The 16,030-nt window shown below is 41.5% G+C and overlaps 1 protein-coding gene across 2 annotated transcripts in view; it reads right to left on the bottom strand.

Moving 5' to 3' along the window:
• LOC109975614 (leucine zipper putative tumor suppressor 2 homolog) overlaps positions 1-16,030 on the bottom strand; it is a 46,887-nt gene that overhangs the window by 9,532 nt on the left and 21,325 nt on the right. Inside the window, exon 1 of one of the 2 annotated variants that reach the window (XM_065959485.1) lies at positions 11,000-15,769. The exons of the other annotated variant lie outside the window; for it this stretch is intronic. The gene's annotated coding sequence lies outside the window, so the exon portion shown is untranslated. Of the gene's footprint in view, positions 1-10,999; positions 15,770-16,030 lie in introns of those variants that run through there. 2 annotated transcript variants of the gene reach the window in all.

The following is a 16,030-nucleotide window of genomic DNA, read 5'->3' as shown; positions in this document are numbered from 1 at the left end:
CTGCATTTGCTTCATTTTTCAACATCGGATGTTGCCGCTTTAATGCAGCATGTTTGACATTTCCCAATGCACTGTTGAAAAGGATTTTCATTTTTGTTATTTGCCAAATGTCTTCACAACCAAATGTATGACCCTTAAGCCTGCTTAGCTGGAACATGTATCTCCAAAATAATTTATTTTGCCTTTTCTAAATGATCTCAAATATATTTTTTTGTGCCACTGCCACTTTACAGCTGTTTATTTCAAAGATTTCTCCAGAGGTAGTGGGTCCCCAGTCCCCCCCACAGCTAAGTCCCATCCTTCATTAAATACACTCATGCTAATTGTCAATGTCATTAACGGCAGGGAGGGAAAAAAAAAAAGAGGATGGATTAAGTAAAGAGTCAGGATGAAACAGACACGGGGAGAGAAAATGAGTCACGGTCATCACCATGTGCAGCTGCTCGGAGATTTTCCTGAACGTCCCCGTCTGAACCTGGTGAGCACTCATCTGTGTTCTGCAACTAAAGCGATTTGAAAACCGAACCCCTCACTGTCTGCTGATCACAATGCTCACGCTCCTATCAAAACGTCTTTGAAGGCAGAATCAGAGCCTCACTTGGTCTCAGCACTATTTTTAGGATGAGAAACATGGATACATAATATTAACACAGTAAGAGGCAGCAGATTAAGTCTTCCATATGCAGATAGTATTATCAGTGTTAGATGCCCCCGCGGGACAGAGAGGGGACACATATCCTGAGCCTGTCGTGCCAAACCAAATCTGTCTGGCCAAGTGGAATAATCCATGCCAGCGATGGCTGCACACAGTCTGCCAGGGCTACAATTGTGCACACAAACAGCACTGTGAAAGTAAATGAACATCCACACACACACTGAGACAATGTATTCATAGCATTCAATGATTATTACATGAACTGGAAATGTTAGCAAGTCTAAATAAACTAAATAAGACAGTTCTCCCTCCCAAATAGCTTTTTTTTAAATTTAAGATTTAGGAAATGAGACGCAACAGGTCTTCTTTGTGCAGTGTTAAGCAAAACATGAAGATGGTGAAGGAGTTTATTTGTTTAATGTGCAGTATGGATAAAAAAAAAAAAATGAAATACACAAAGCAGCTGTACTGTCAAAAATAAATCCCATACATATGATAGACATAGAAGTATATGAACAGTTTTTGTTTTGTTTTGAAGAAATTGTTATCGGATTGCAGTAAATTGCAAGATGCCTCAGCATGTTGTGATTCAGGCTGTTTACTTAAAAACATTACAGTACAGCACTACTACCACTTAACATAACAATAGCATCAATTGTAATGGAAGCCAGAGAGCCTTGATGTTCTTCAAATAAAAGCTGCTGTCACACCAAAGTGGTTTACCAGGTGTTATTAGCTGTGATGTGTGTTAATCATTCTATTTGTCTTATCATAAAGAAAAGCCACATTTATAGACCTCTTTCAAATGGACACACTAAAGGACAGACGATTGGCACAAATGGGAAAAGTTTGTAGCTTTTCACACTCTCTCTCCTCTGAGACATCCACAATGTTGAACTTGGATGTTCACCCAGTTCTTAGGAACACTAAGTGTTTGCTGTGTTTAAACGAAGAGCTTCAACACAGTTAGCTAATGAAACCTAGAGATGTGCGGTTGTCTTATTGTTTGTTGGTGTCAGCTTTACAACAACACTTTTCAAAGACACAATTAAAGAAGCAACTCTTTTTTATATGTAAAATAGTGGTTTTGTGATGTTTGTTGTTTGCAGCTGCCTTCAGTACCAGTGTGAGAAAGTAGTGGGCAGAGGTAACTGGTGCCCTTTTTTTTTTTACAAGGCCAATCCAGCAATTTGTTTGAAGAATACTGGTGACTTTAGAAAGACATTTTTGTGACTTGTCCATGCCTTCAAGAGGTATGTAGGAAGCAACTGCAGAGGTGACAAGTTAGGAGGTTTTGGAACCTAAAGCCATGAATTTATCTTTGATTTTGGAAAGAATACAAACACATGGTTGGTTGTTCATTTTTAGCAGAAACCTCGAGACATGTTGGACTAAAATGGATGGAGAAATAGCTTACATATAGTCAGTAGAGCAGAGAGGGTAAGAAGAGAAAAATCAAATAGGGTTTATTTGTTAATTATCATTAAGCAAAGGATGGGAAAGTTGAATCCATCTGAACTAAACTCTGAATCTGTGTGTGCGTGACAGGGAGAGACTTCATGAGTTCACATGAGTCAAAGAGATAAAGATATTTGTGGTATGTGATCACTTCCCATTCCAAAGTAATCATGCCTCACAACCTCCTTTTACCTTTTATGCTGCCGTTCCCACCTCCTCTTCTCTCCCAGCCTTGACAAGGACCTCTCAGGCAGGGATAATAGAATTAACAACCCCTTGAGACCGTCAACCGTGACCCCCCCAAAGCCCTTTCTCTCTGACCCCCTGATGGGTGGAGCTGGTCTGATTCTCTCCTCCCACCCCTGTGACCTTCAAGGGTCTGGTTTTTGTTCTGGCTACTCCGGCAACAAATCCAAAAAGCCAATTTTCTCCCTCTGATGTTTCTCACTGGTTGTTCCTCCCTTTTTTTTCCTCCCCCTGCATTCCTCTGAAAAAACAAAAAATGCTTCTACCATCCCTCCATCAACCCTCCACTTTCCTCATTACATGCATCCTTCTCTGCTGTCAGCAGAATAAGACAGGAAGAGAAACAAAACAGTCATCTCTAATAATAGAAAGCATCTCAAGTGCCTGAAATCACTCTGATAGTCTTTCATGAGGCGTTCTCTCGGCGAGGCATTTGATTTGGTGTTCAAAAATAACTCCTATAGTGGTGCAGCAAACTCTTTTGGGGTCAACCAGGGGCCACTTAACACCACATCCTGACATCTAAAACTATTAAATGATGCTGAATGGCTTAAACCCGCCCCACTGCCTCTGACAGGAGCTGTGAATACATGGAGGGGGTTGTGAGAGTTTGTCCTCCACATGCCACTGACAGGCCCCTGGATGAGTGTGAGCAGGACTGACAGAAGAAAGAGGTTCCCAGGTAGCTTTCTAACAAGATCCAGAGGTGGGGTTTGTGACGGGGAAATAATCCTGTTATGATAAGTCTGTTAATAACAAGGGAGAGAGGAAGCCCATTATTCTGCAGCAGGAGATCACACACTGCAATCACACGCAACCTCTGAGCTGTTCCCGAGACTCTGCTGGACACAGGACAGAGTCAGAAAAAGCCAGGACCCAGCAGAAGTGGGTTTAGGAGCAAGGACACAAAGGCGGACTGGTAGGGGGAGCAGTGGAGGGAGTTCAAGGGGAATTCCAATACCAGGTAGTCCAAAGAGAGGCTCCAAAGAAGAGGCCCTGCGATCTTGAGAACACTGGGCACCTATAATCCTGTTTGGACATTATTTGGCCAGCGGACAGACACAGAAGTCTGAGCACCTTAAGATCTCCCAGCAGGGAAATCAAATGTGAAGGGAGACATTGTTTCCTATCAAAACCATCTGCTCTACTGCTGAGCAATGAAAATGTTACTTCTCTCTTTTTTTTTATCTACTTTTCCCACCATGGCTCTCAGATGTTGCTATGATAAGAGACACAAAGTAAAAGAAATGTCAGTTTTCATTAACACTGTGGCCTTGTGGCTAAGGACACATACACAGGAGCTTCAGTTGACTTTCTTCAGGATAAAAGAAACAAAGTTGTCCCAGTCCAAAAGCTGAGAGCTTATGGGTGCATGTTGTCACCCTTTGCACCCCCTAAAGTTGGACCGGAGCAACCTCACAAAGCATGGCAAATGATTTACAGTTGTGTCTGTGACAACATACTCCCTAACTTTGGTGAAGTTAAACCATTAATGCATCCATGCATTGGTTACAGTACATTTTCAATAAAAAGAAACGACTGCTATTTATGCTATAGTGGAACATTTTTGCCTTTGTAGCAATGCTACCTGTTGTTTCAACACAATATCAATATTAACAAAAGAATGGAGAAGAACAACAGTTTCATTATGTGCATGGAAATCACACGATTTGTGTGCATATAGTCTTTGGTCATGTGCGGGTTGCCCACTCGCTCAAGGTGAATTTTTCCTGAGTATTTCCTGCTGCGTTCGCACAAAAGCTCAACAAAAAAAAAATGGAACTGGCAGGAAAAACTCTGGGTGAAGCAAGAGTGATGAATTTATTTTTAGTTGCTTTGTGCAAGTGTGAAGCACTTTGTCACTTATTTACACTGGAAGTTAAGGGTTCAATCATCAGTTTTTATTTATTTTTCCCTCCAAAAAGAGGTGCCTTACTGTGGGTGAAAACGATGCAGGAAAAACGTTAAGTTTGCCCCAAACTGTAAATTTGAAGCTAAAACCAAAGACACTCAAAGGGCTGACGTGTTCTGCAGCGTTTGATGACAATTATCTTCATGTTTATCACTCAAGAGATCCCTTTCCTCCCACACAAAGTGATCTATTGATAAAATGAAATTTGCTGTTGAAGGTTTAAGTACTGATCCTGGTAAAACTGCCATATTTCAAGGGTCTTCCACCTCCTTCCTCCACTTTCATCCTTCTTTCCTGTTCCTATTTTCACCCATATCCCTTTCCTCTCTTCCCGGGCAGGATTATTGCTCCACCGCTCTCATGTCACTCTTTCCTTTTCCATCCCCCATTTCCCTCACCTCCCCAGCTCACTGGTCTATGCAGCTAAATTTTCATCTGACCCTCCTTTAACATGAACACAGCAGCGTGACTAACAGAGGGCCAAGCCAGCGTGAAGACCAAAGCAACAGGTGGAAGGTATAACATTTGTGCATTGGAGCAGGCACTCTATGGACAAGGGCAAACGTACCAGCATTCAAGGTTTAATCAGAACCATTCATAAAAAAAATGTTTGCTCTTCTTTAATGGGGAGTCAAAAGAGAAGAGTTTCCATATTAAAGCAGGATGTTATGAAACTGTTGGAGCTTGTTCAGACCAGGAGAAATATCCTACTTATGTATACAGAGCCTGGGTGGCCTTGATTAATCCTGAGACCCGTGATCTCTGTGGATGGAGAGAGTGAGACAGACAGACAAGACAGACAGAGATAAGGAGAAAATCCACAAGCCAGGTGACTCAGAATAATCCTCCTGGGCTGCGAACAAAAGGAAATCCACAAGTACAGGCAAGGCAGCAGCACACTGACACACGTAATACCTCAGCAGGGCAATCAGTCTTCACTTAATCTACTATCCCAATCATTTGTCATGCATCTACTGACTGAAACTGCACAATAAAACTTCAAACAGGCAAGGAAATGGTATTGAGATGAAGTCAGCCGACTCAAGTGTAAAATAAGAACGGTCTTTTAATGTTTTGCCAGAAGACCCGAGGTTATAATAGGCCTCCATTCCAACACAATGATTGTCTGTCTGCGTGGTAGCTCACTGTCACCTACCCCCACATGGATTTGCTTTAAGATCTCGCCGTTTGTGTGCGCAAGTGTGTGTGTGTGTGTGTGTGTGTGTGTGTGTATTGGAGATTGCTGAATGCATGCAAACCTACTGAGGCCTCATTAACCCGTCGCCTCAGTGCCAAGTCTCCTTTCACTCAGATCATGGTGATGTTGCCCTTTTTGGCAATCTAACATTGTAGCTTTACAAAACTTTCAAATTCTTGCATCCACGCCTTGCAGCTATCTGACTTCATTAAACCAGGTTTTTCTTCTGTGACACAAAAGGAGAAGTAAAGTTTCTCAAAAAAAAAAAAAAGTGAGTTTGGTAAGGCGTAATTGGCAGAAGATCCTCCCACAGTATTTTTTTCCCCCCCTAATCTTCTTTTACAAAAACCTGTTGCAGATTTTAGATTCCTATACTCCTTTTGGAAGTGTTGCAATGGCGGCAGAGGCCCACACTATTTATGCAAATGAGAAAGAGAGACACAAGAGAAGTTGGAAACAGGAAGGTAGAAGGAAAGAAATAAAGAGTTAATGAATAGGTGAATGAGTGAGTGAGGTCTGTGTGTGTCAGACGGTCTGACAGCAGACAGGTTGGCTCTTTAGCATCTCAAAGCATCTGGCCTCAATTCAGACGTGAGAGGCTGCTGGAGAGTGGAGTGACCGAGGGCTGGAATTCTTTTTAACATCTCACACACGTACACACGCACACACACACACACACACACACACACGTATATAACTGCAGAGAAACTCCCTGTGGGGGTTGACAGTGAGAGCAGCCAGCAAATCTATTGAAATTAGATTACATGAAAGTAGGGACAGAGCCTTGTGAAAACACTGTGGTAATTTGGGGACCCAATCTGCCAATCACTTATTTAGGGGTCCTGTTTCAGCTTTGAGTTACTACTGCCCTCAAACCAATAGAGGTTGCACACATATATTTTCAGGTAAAATGTTTACATTAAAAAGTGTTGCTGTATGTATGTACTTAAAGCCACAGTAAGTAATATAGTTTCATAAACATTTGTCAGAAATACGACATTTTGATCATTGCATGTGACTTATAATTTCAATTGAAATATTCCCTTTTAATAAATGTGTGTCTGATCAGTGTCTGTGAGTACTTTGCATTAAGTGTTTTAATTTTTTTAATTGGAGGTCTGAATCAAACAACCAATCACGGTTGGCTTGCACGTGTCTAGCCAATCACAGTGACTCTGTGAGCTGAATATTTAAACTAGCATCATCCAGCTTCAGTGTTTTGTTCTATAGGAATGTTGATGTTGCTTACTGCCACTTTAATGAACATTTATAAAAGTGAAGCTGTTATGTGAACGTCCCTCATTCATCATAACAACACTCAATGGTGCAAGAATGTCTGTCCTGATAACAGAGGTGTTCTTCCCTTCACATATCTAACACTGATGGATTGAATAAGAGACAGATTTAAAAAAAATAATTAAATATACATTTCTTTTTTACATTTAACTAAAGACAGAAGTCACAGTTTGACTTTGTGTTTATGTCCATACTGTAGATATTGAGCTGCACTTAGCTAAGCTCGTAAAAAGTAAACTAGCAGCCAACATGCTCGAGTGGCCCGGTTCAGGAAAAAAGGGGCAACCACTTGTATGTAGAAAAATACTCCAGTGTAAAAATGTCAGTACTTCCTTGTGTTTCCACTGAGTAGGCTACCTAGGAAACTCAAAAGACTGACCTTTAAAAAGTTACGCCAAGAACTATTTGACCCAAGAATAAGAAAGTAATCATTAAAAAGATTGTACTCAAGTACCAAACAGTTTTTAATTAGATGCTAAGGAGACATTTCAATTAGAATATTTCCAAACTCTGAAGCTAGACAGTGTTGGATTACAGTCAGATGGCATAGGAGACAATTTAGGTAACAGTATGTAAAAAAAAAAAAAAAAAAAAAAAAAAAGGAAGATGGCTGACATTCCTAGTCTGCTGTGACTGTTGGATTTTCCAGGAGTATTTCCAGCCACTGACAGTTATCCAGCGGCGGTCAGTGGTCGGACCTGCAGACACTGGAAATACCGAGAATGCCATGTGGTAGAGACGCAGGGATTAGCATGGCCAGAGGACTACTGTTTGTCAAGATCAGCTCAGACTTAACTCCTCGACTTTGATTGAAAAGAATATTTTGTGGGGCAGCTTTCATGTTTTATCAGGTCGTTTGTCTTTGGCAAGATGTTTACTTAAGTATATTTTGGAAAATCCAGGTGCTGGGGCTGCTCTGACTTCATTGTTCCAAAAGTGGAGAGAGAAGTCACGTTTTCCCTCCTAAACTTCCCTTCCTTCCCCCCCTGCTGCTCTGGCTGCAGAGGCCTATTGTTTCAGTTTTACAGAGAGCAGACAGCACAGAGAAGGGGCCTGTTATCTCGCACTGAAAGCAAGAACACTTTTGACTGACAATGTGACCCGCAATGTGAGGGAGAATGAGGAGGGGGCAGCGACAGGAGTCTTGATTATAGGAGAGGCTGTTTTGCTTCCTTCACTTCAGGCTTCAATGAGGAAAAAAAAAAGAAGTAGGCCAAGATATCGAAAATTTCTCAACAAAGGTGTCAAAGCTTTATTTTTGAAATCACTGATCAAAGCCAAGGCAGAAAATAACGCACACAATGCCGCCCACACACCCTGTGCTACTAAAAACAGCCAGGCAAATGAGTCCCACAGCAGATATTACATAAGCAGCACCGCCTCAGTTTTAAGTGTGCCAACCTCGATGTATGATATATAATTCACTTCTACTCATCCAAGAAAATATCTGACATGGTAAAGAAGTACACGTGTGTTCAGACAAACTGAAAACTGGAGAAAAGATGAAGGGAGGGGGGGGGGAGGCCGCGTAAACTAGCATGGAAAACACTAATTCAGCAAACTGAGAAGAAGCCAGCACCACTCCTCACTTTTGCTGTCTCTCACTTTTCCTGTGTTTCTGTCTGTTGGCGCTTCCACACTGCCATATTGGAAGGCAGGATACTTCGCCATGCCTCTCGCTCGTCTGCTACGCCGTATTGTAATGTATATTCACACACTGGGGCACCAATGTTACGCCGTTACAGATACAATGTGTAAGTACAAAGGTGTAATGATGGAGCCTCGTTCCATAGCTGTCCTGAACCCCAAACTGTAAATGTGTCTCCTTCAGTCTGTGTTACTTTAACACTTCTCATCTAAAGGCTTTACATGCTGTAAACATCTTGTGTGATATTAGGCTGAACAGGATCCATGGAAAATGACAGAACTGAAGAAGGGAAGCAAAAATTGTATCTTAATCCTGTTTCCTATTTTAAACAATGTTCTCTAGTAGTCTGATCAGCGAGGAATGAAGACATTCAAAAACACAAACCTGAAGGTCAACTGTTTTTATTTCCCCCTGCATTGTACACTCTCACCTGACTCGTGTGCCCTCTTCTTACAAGGAAAAAAGTTTGTTTGCTCCACTCTAAAACGGTATCATTTAACCATTAACAACAGCAACAAAATGTCAATTTTTGGTGGGCCGCATAGCTTAGTGGTTATGTGGTATGCCCCATGTACGGAGGCTATAGTCCTGGCCATAGGTTCAACTCTGACCTCTGCCCTTTGCTTCATGTCATCTCTCAGTCTCTCTTCCCAACATTTCCTGTCTCTCTTCAGCTGTCCTATCCAAAGTTTTCTACACAATGCAGCTAACACTACCTGCTCACAATGTTCTCAAGTTATCAAAAATTCCCCAAGTTGATACTTTCATGTGATTATTGTGAGAAAAATCTCCAAGCAGGGCAAATTCCATCATTTTGTAGCAATTGGACCTCCTTTAAAAATGACATTTTGCTGTTATTTTAAAGCTTATTCAAAGTTTATGTGCATGTTAGGACGGTCCACATTTGACTTAGTGAGTACATGTCTGTATATGTCCCCAGCTCATAAGCCTTCAGTGGAAAAAAAAAAGGGCACAGAAGATCACCTAATAAGAGTTTGAAATATTTGGGATTGAGGGAGTGATTTGTTGGACGATAAGCTTCACAAATCTAAGAGCAGTATCAAATTCTGAACTTGGATAGAAAGACAAAAATCAGGAAGACCAAAGGCGAAATAGCAATTAAAGGTCTCATTACCTTTTAGTTGGAGCTACTTCACAATCTTTATCACTGTACTTAAACACACCGTAGAGACACATTAAGCATGAGTCAACGTGGCTGGAAAGGGTTACGTACGTATCTGCTGAAACACGTGACTCACATCTACCTCATTTGTTTTGTTAAGTGCAGATGAGGTAACCCATCTTCTCCACGTCTTACCCCCTCTCCAACTCCCCTCCTCCACAAAGCTCGAGGTTTAACTGTACGTCAACATTTGCGTCTTGATACCTGCCCGTTTACAGCCACAATGTTTATGGAGTCAAACGTCACTCCTTCTAGCTCTGCCAAAAGCCAGACTGGGTAATTACAGTCTTCCATCCAACATGCGTTCAAACGAAACCTCAACATGACACCCTTAGATAGACAGATACTACAAAGAGTGTCCAGGCCTCTAACCGCTCTGACCAAACATGTATCTGCTGACACATAACAAACTACAGTATGTGGCCACGCACAGAAAAAAAGTCTTCTAATTACATGTGTGGGGACGACAGAAGAGAAACAACAGCAGCATGTTTCTCCAAAAATGCTCAATCGTCAAAAGAAACACGAAGATTCTCTTTGACTTTTCTGTGCAAATGTACGTGTAAGGGTCAAACTTTGAAGACGCAGCCTAATGATCTGCTGAAAATATATCTGCTGCCTCATGCTCTTTCTTATCTTCAGAGTCAGTGGGCAGACGGATTGAATAACACCCTCCTCCTCCTCCTCCTTCTCCTTCTCCTCCTCCTCCTGCTTCTTCTTCTTCTTCTTCTTCTTCTTTCTCCTCTAGGCCAACTGTCCAAAGGAGAGGACAGCTTTTCTAAAGGCTGGAATTTCAAATCAATAGACTGGAATGAGCAGATTACCCAGGATCAGGATTAGAAAAATCTGTGCTCCCACACACACCACCAAAAAACTCATCAGCCCACCTCCCAAAGTCCATAGTGGTGTGTGTTAGTGCAGGCCAAACGTCTCAAGGGTCATATGGAGCAGAAACATGAAAACTAACTTTATGTCAAAGCTAGTAAGCTCAGTCTGAACCAGGTTACTCTCCGTTGTCTCTATTGTACCATTCAAATCTCATTTCAACCACAACTTTCTTTCTGCCCTAACTGGCATTGCTAAACTAGATTCCAGCCCTGTAAAAATCTGTGTTTCCACGTGAATAGGCCCGCCAAGCTACTTTTGTCTTCAACTCTTTCCGCTACACACCTTCCATTATTGGCATTTCTGCAGCTGACACCCTTTTAAGTGGCTTCCCGCTGACTCAAGGTGCTCATGACTACAAAGTTTCCCCCCCAAGCAAATTCATGCAAACGGAGCCAACCTGGGATAAGGAGCAGCGCAAAAAGAGAGCCCAAGTTTTAAGACATACACTCGTATTTCACACACGCTTCTGTGCAGACACAAGCACACACACACACACACACACACAGCGCACTCACCCCAGTGAGAGTCCTGCATCGCTGCCTTTACTTGTCTCCGTCTCTCTTGGAAAAAAAAAAAAGAAGTAAAAAAAAAAAATCACTCCAGTCCTGTCTCCTGTCTCTCCTTTATTCCAGTCATCTACCTCGTCCTTGCAAAAGTCCACCTTCCTGCTGTTAACAAATCACAACAGGACTTCATATCCCGACTCTTTCAAATGGAAGCCCCCTTATTTTCCTCCTCTCCTCCTCTCTCTTCTCACTTCACTCCACTGTTCTTCCTCTCAGTTTTCCTTCCCTGCTGTCTGCCTTAGCACCGCCTCCCCCTCCTCCTCCTTCTCCTCATTCCTCCCTCCCCTATCTCACTTTTGTCTACCAGCCCCCCTGCTTCTAGTTTCCCTCTTTTAACACACACTACTCTCCTCTCCTCCCCCTTCTCTCTTTAGCCAGAGCTTCATCCATCCCCTTCTTTTTCACCCATATTCTCCGCATCAACACAATCCTGCACCAGTTTCAACATCTTCCCCCCCCATGTTTCTGTTTTGGGGGTGTTTGTAAAAGCAGAACGGCCCACATTCATCTGGGGAACACCTCCTCTTACTCCCAAATTTAAGCATTTGTCCCCAGGCTTAATAACACTACAGTTACTCTACATTATGCAATTATCAAACAACAAGGACTACATGAAGAGCTGTAGTCGCCTCAGAGAAAGGGGAGTTGGTTCATTCAGATGGGGTACGTTACATAACATGTTTCTGCTGCTCTTTGCAGACTCCACATGCGTTCCTGTGCACATGAAGGGGAGCAGGTAACAATGCAGGGAGTGAATGAAGAGAAGGTCAAAGCACAGCAGTTTGGAAAGGGTTTCTCTTTTATGTATTATGAGTGATGAAGCTGTTCAGAGGTGATTAAGTGAAAACAAGTGGTGCAGTGAGATGGAGTACTGGAGGTATACAAAGGCAGCAGCATTGATTATTTGTTCAATCTGCTGTAGTGATTGTCAATCGTTTGGTTATGTGAACTCCTCAGATGAAGCAACTTCCACTGTCACCCTCTCTTCATACATTAAAGCCTCAGTGTGGACATTTTTCTGTCAAGACTTATACAAGGAGATTTATGTTTTCTTCTCAGTATGCTTGAACATTTTCAGCATGAGGAAGTTAAAATAATGTTTTTCATTCCTACTTTTTTTTTTCTCTAGTAACCCATCAGAGCTCCGCTTTAGATCCAAGAGCCCAAGGTGATGTTTTGTCTTTCTTGCCCAGGGGATAGACAAAATCCCACAGACACTCCTTTTTAAATAACATAAAAAAAAATATCACTGAGTACAGAAACTCATCACTGTGAGACGCTTAAGACACCAAACTATAAAGCCCTTTTTAGTCGTGCAAAATGTAGCTCTGAGACTACAAACGTCTGCACATTTCCAGACTGAAATCACTCAACAAATATTAAAATAACTTTAATACCCTTTTGTAAACGAATCCTTGGCATCTAGATATCAAATCCTGATTACTTTTGTGATCCACACATCAATTCCACAAGTGGCGACTCAAAGGTTGAATATGAGATTTAGTTTAAACTTCCCTCCATCTACCTGCAAATACAACAACATTCACATCAACCTTTCCTTTATCTTGAGTGCTATAGCATATTAGCATAACACACTTTACTAAGAGTATTCACATGTTGACCCTACTGCATATAAGCTTCCTTGCTTCTTCCAATGAGAGGATGTTAGCATTAAACTAAAAACAAAGATATGCAAGAATCTGGGATTAATCTCCCTGACCAGTGAATTGATAACTTTTTTTTAATTTGTCTATACATTTGTCATTCATTCATTTATCAGTTGTTTTTTTGCTTTGCTTTTTGGCACTCAACACTTGGCACTAACAGCTCTTGGTATATTGTTGTATGCTTCCATGGAAAACAAGTAGGAGGGCTTAGTAATGCTGGAGAAGAATACTGTGTTTGTGTGTGTGTGTGTGTGTGTGTGTGTGTGTGTGTGTGTGTGTGTGTGTTTCTCCTCTCTCTCTCTCTTTACTGGAACTTCCCCTGTAGCTCCCTTTGAGTCCCACGGCCGAACAACAAGTGAGAAGAGAGTTCACTTCTGCTCTCTGACTTGGCACTTTACTGCCATTAACACAGCCCGCCTCTCCATGCTGGAAACACAACACCAGAAAGCTTTTCAGTCTTTTTTTCTTTTACTTTGTGTGTGTGTGTGTGTGTGTGTGTGACAGTGAGTAAGCGTGTGTGTGAGTCAGCAAACGTTTCTATCATAACCTCAAAAAAGGTAATAAGAACTCACAAACTGAGCGCATTCCTTCAGTGTTACATGTTTAACCTTTATGAGTCAGAACAGACGAGGAGGCTGAATGTGACATTACATGTGAAAGCAGAAGAGTTTAATAAACATGTTTAATTTAACTCTCTTTAATTTTTATAGAATTATTTTGTTCTTATTATTTATCTAATACATTTAAAAATCTCTGTTACTTAACAGAATTCTCAATAGGAAATAAAATGTTCATTTATGGCCACTAGGGGGCAGTGGATTGGCTGTAAACACTAAATTCACATGATGTCAATCAATAAAGTTTTTATAGCCTCTAAATTAAGCATATAAGGAGCCACATTAGCCTCTTTCACACATGCGCTGCACTCCTGAAAATGTTTCGACATTATCTGCATGGGATGCATGTTTGAACGCAAAAGGCCGACTCATGTCCTCCAACTAAGGCAGACATTTTCCGGCTAGCCCTCGTCAATCACGACGTTCACACTGAGTGGAGTTTTGTGGTTTTACAGTCTTTGCTGCTAGCCAATGTTGCCAGGGTTATGTTTATTTTTGTAAAATGAAGAAACTTCCTCATACACGTTGTCTTGATATTTACTTAGTCACGTTAAATAAGATTCCTCCTCCTGTATGCGGTACCCAGCCTCCCCGTACCTAAACCAAAGAGTATTTCAAGGTTTGAGACAGCAGCCAACAAAGATTATCACCTGCTGTGAAGTGCAAAGTGGAAGGCAGTTTTCTGTCAATATCAGGGCCTGAAAGCCATGAATCTCCCGAAAGTGTGGAGTGTGGAGTCAGCTGGATTTGTGATTTGGCCGTCTGATGATTTTAAAACAAATCCTGCTCCTTTGGCTTCATCTTTGGTCTTTAGCAACTCCTGAGGGATGAACTCTTTCTGTTGCTTTATGCTATTCACAACTTCAACTAGGCCTGATTACATACAATTAATTTTTTCCATCACTACATTGGCACCAATTGATTTGAAGGTAGCTAATAGCTAGCTAAGCTTCACCTGACTACATAAAACAAGTATAAGAGCATGGCTATTATGCCAATACCTCCAAACTAAGCATGCTGTTTTTATATAAAGCACTTTGTGCTACATTATAAGTGTATGAAAAGTGCTATACAAATAAAGTTTGATTAATTGATCGCACACATAGCAATAAAGATCTAGCTGCAATTTATTTTTGCAGCCCTAATTTCTACAACAAGGACGCCTTAGACTCTGTAATCTTTCCTGTCAACACAGCAGGTAGAAATGTTGCGGTGATAGGTGCTTTTAATTCTGCTTTGATCGCCTTGCATGCACATTTAAGCAAATATCTGACCGAGTGTGTGAAATAAAGTGCAGTGTGCTGGAGCTATTTAAACCTCTTCTTGCTGACAGCAACACTGATGAGACGGAGTCTTTTGTATTTTGAAAGTGACCTTGCCTATGCAGGAGGTATCAATGTGGGACAGCTAATGAGTGGGCCGGCTCATGAAGGAAGGGGACAGCTGGGCTGGAACAGGTGGAGCTGGACTAGAGGAAAGACGGAACAGAGGAGACAGCAGTGGATCTGAAATGGAGACGATGGAAAGAAGAGCGGAAGACAGCTGCTGCTGTGTTGACCACATATTATTATCACCACATATAACTTACAAAGCACTGCACTTTACTGTGAGGACTGAGCTGATAGAAACGATAAGGGTAATGCCAGGGTACTGTGGATGCTCAAGGCCAAAAAACGAAAAAGAAACACATCTGAGTTTAAACCCCAAGAAAACCCAAAGCCACCACAGCCTCCTTTCTGTGTTATTAAGATAATAATAGACATTAAAAGCACCAGAAACAAGTTTTGATACAAAACAGAAATATTCTCATTTATGTTTCTGCAAACTTTTATACTGAGTTTGTGTTTGGCATGCAAGCTTTGGTATTAATTACAACAACTAGTACACAATTATTTCTGCAGACCAATTATAAGAAAAGTACATAACAGGGAACTATTGAATTTCAGTATCAGCTTCCTCCTTGGGCTGAGAACTGACAACTGTGGGTGTTCAGTGTTAGAGCGGTTTTCTATTTGTGGCTTCCGGAATTCAGTTCCAGCCATTGATGATTTATTTTCCAACGCAAAAGAAAAACAGTCATTAAGCATTGCATTTCTAGACCTGAGAACTACAGAAGCATCTCAGGTGTGGAGTCAGGCAGATGTTGATCAAAATGTGAAATGCCACACCAACACTGTTGAAAAAATGATCCATATGGCAAAATCCATTCTTTGGGCAATTTTACCTTCATTGGAAAGGAAAGCTGAAGAGAGACAGGAAATGTTGAGAGGGGAGAGAGGGAAGGATGACATGCAGGAAAGGGCCGAGGTCAGATTTGAACCCACAGCCACAAAGACTGTGTTTTGTCCACAGTGGTCGCCAAAAGCAACATCTCTCAAAAGTTCCTTACAGGAGCTTTAATGAAAATATTAACTTTGATATTATAAATGCAATTTCACAATTAAAAGCCATTTTTATAAAGGCTGTAGAGGAAGTAACACAATATATTATTTTAAGGATTGGAGTGTTGAAAACATTTAAATTTGCAACAGAAATAAAGAAACACTCCTTCCCGGGCAGCCTTATGGCACATCACAGATTTATCCTCAAATTCCTGACCCCTTTGACCCCCGATCTCCCCCCTCCTCTCCCCTCTGTCGCACACTCTAACTGCCATCCATCTCCAAAACAAATCCCTAAATAGACACTTCAAAGAG

Source organism: Labrus bergylta, chromosome 10 (assembly GCF_963930695.1).
Source record: "Labrus bergylta chromosome 10, fLabBer1.1, whole genome shotgun sequence".
NCBI lineage: Eukaryota > Metazoa > Chordata > Actinopteri > Labriformes > Labridae > Labrus > Labrus bergylta.
Note: the sequence above shows the minus strand (reverse complement) of the source record. Positions and strands in the feature narration are given on the sequence as shown.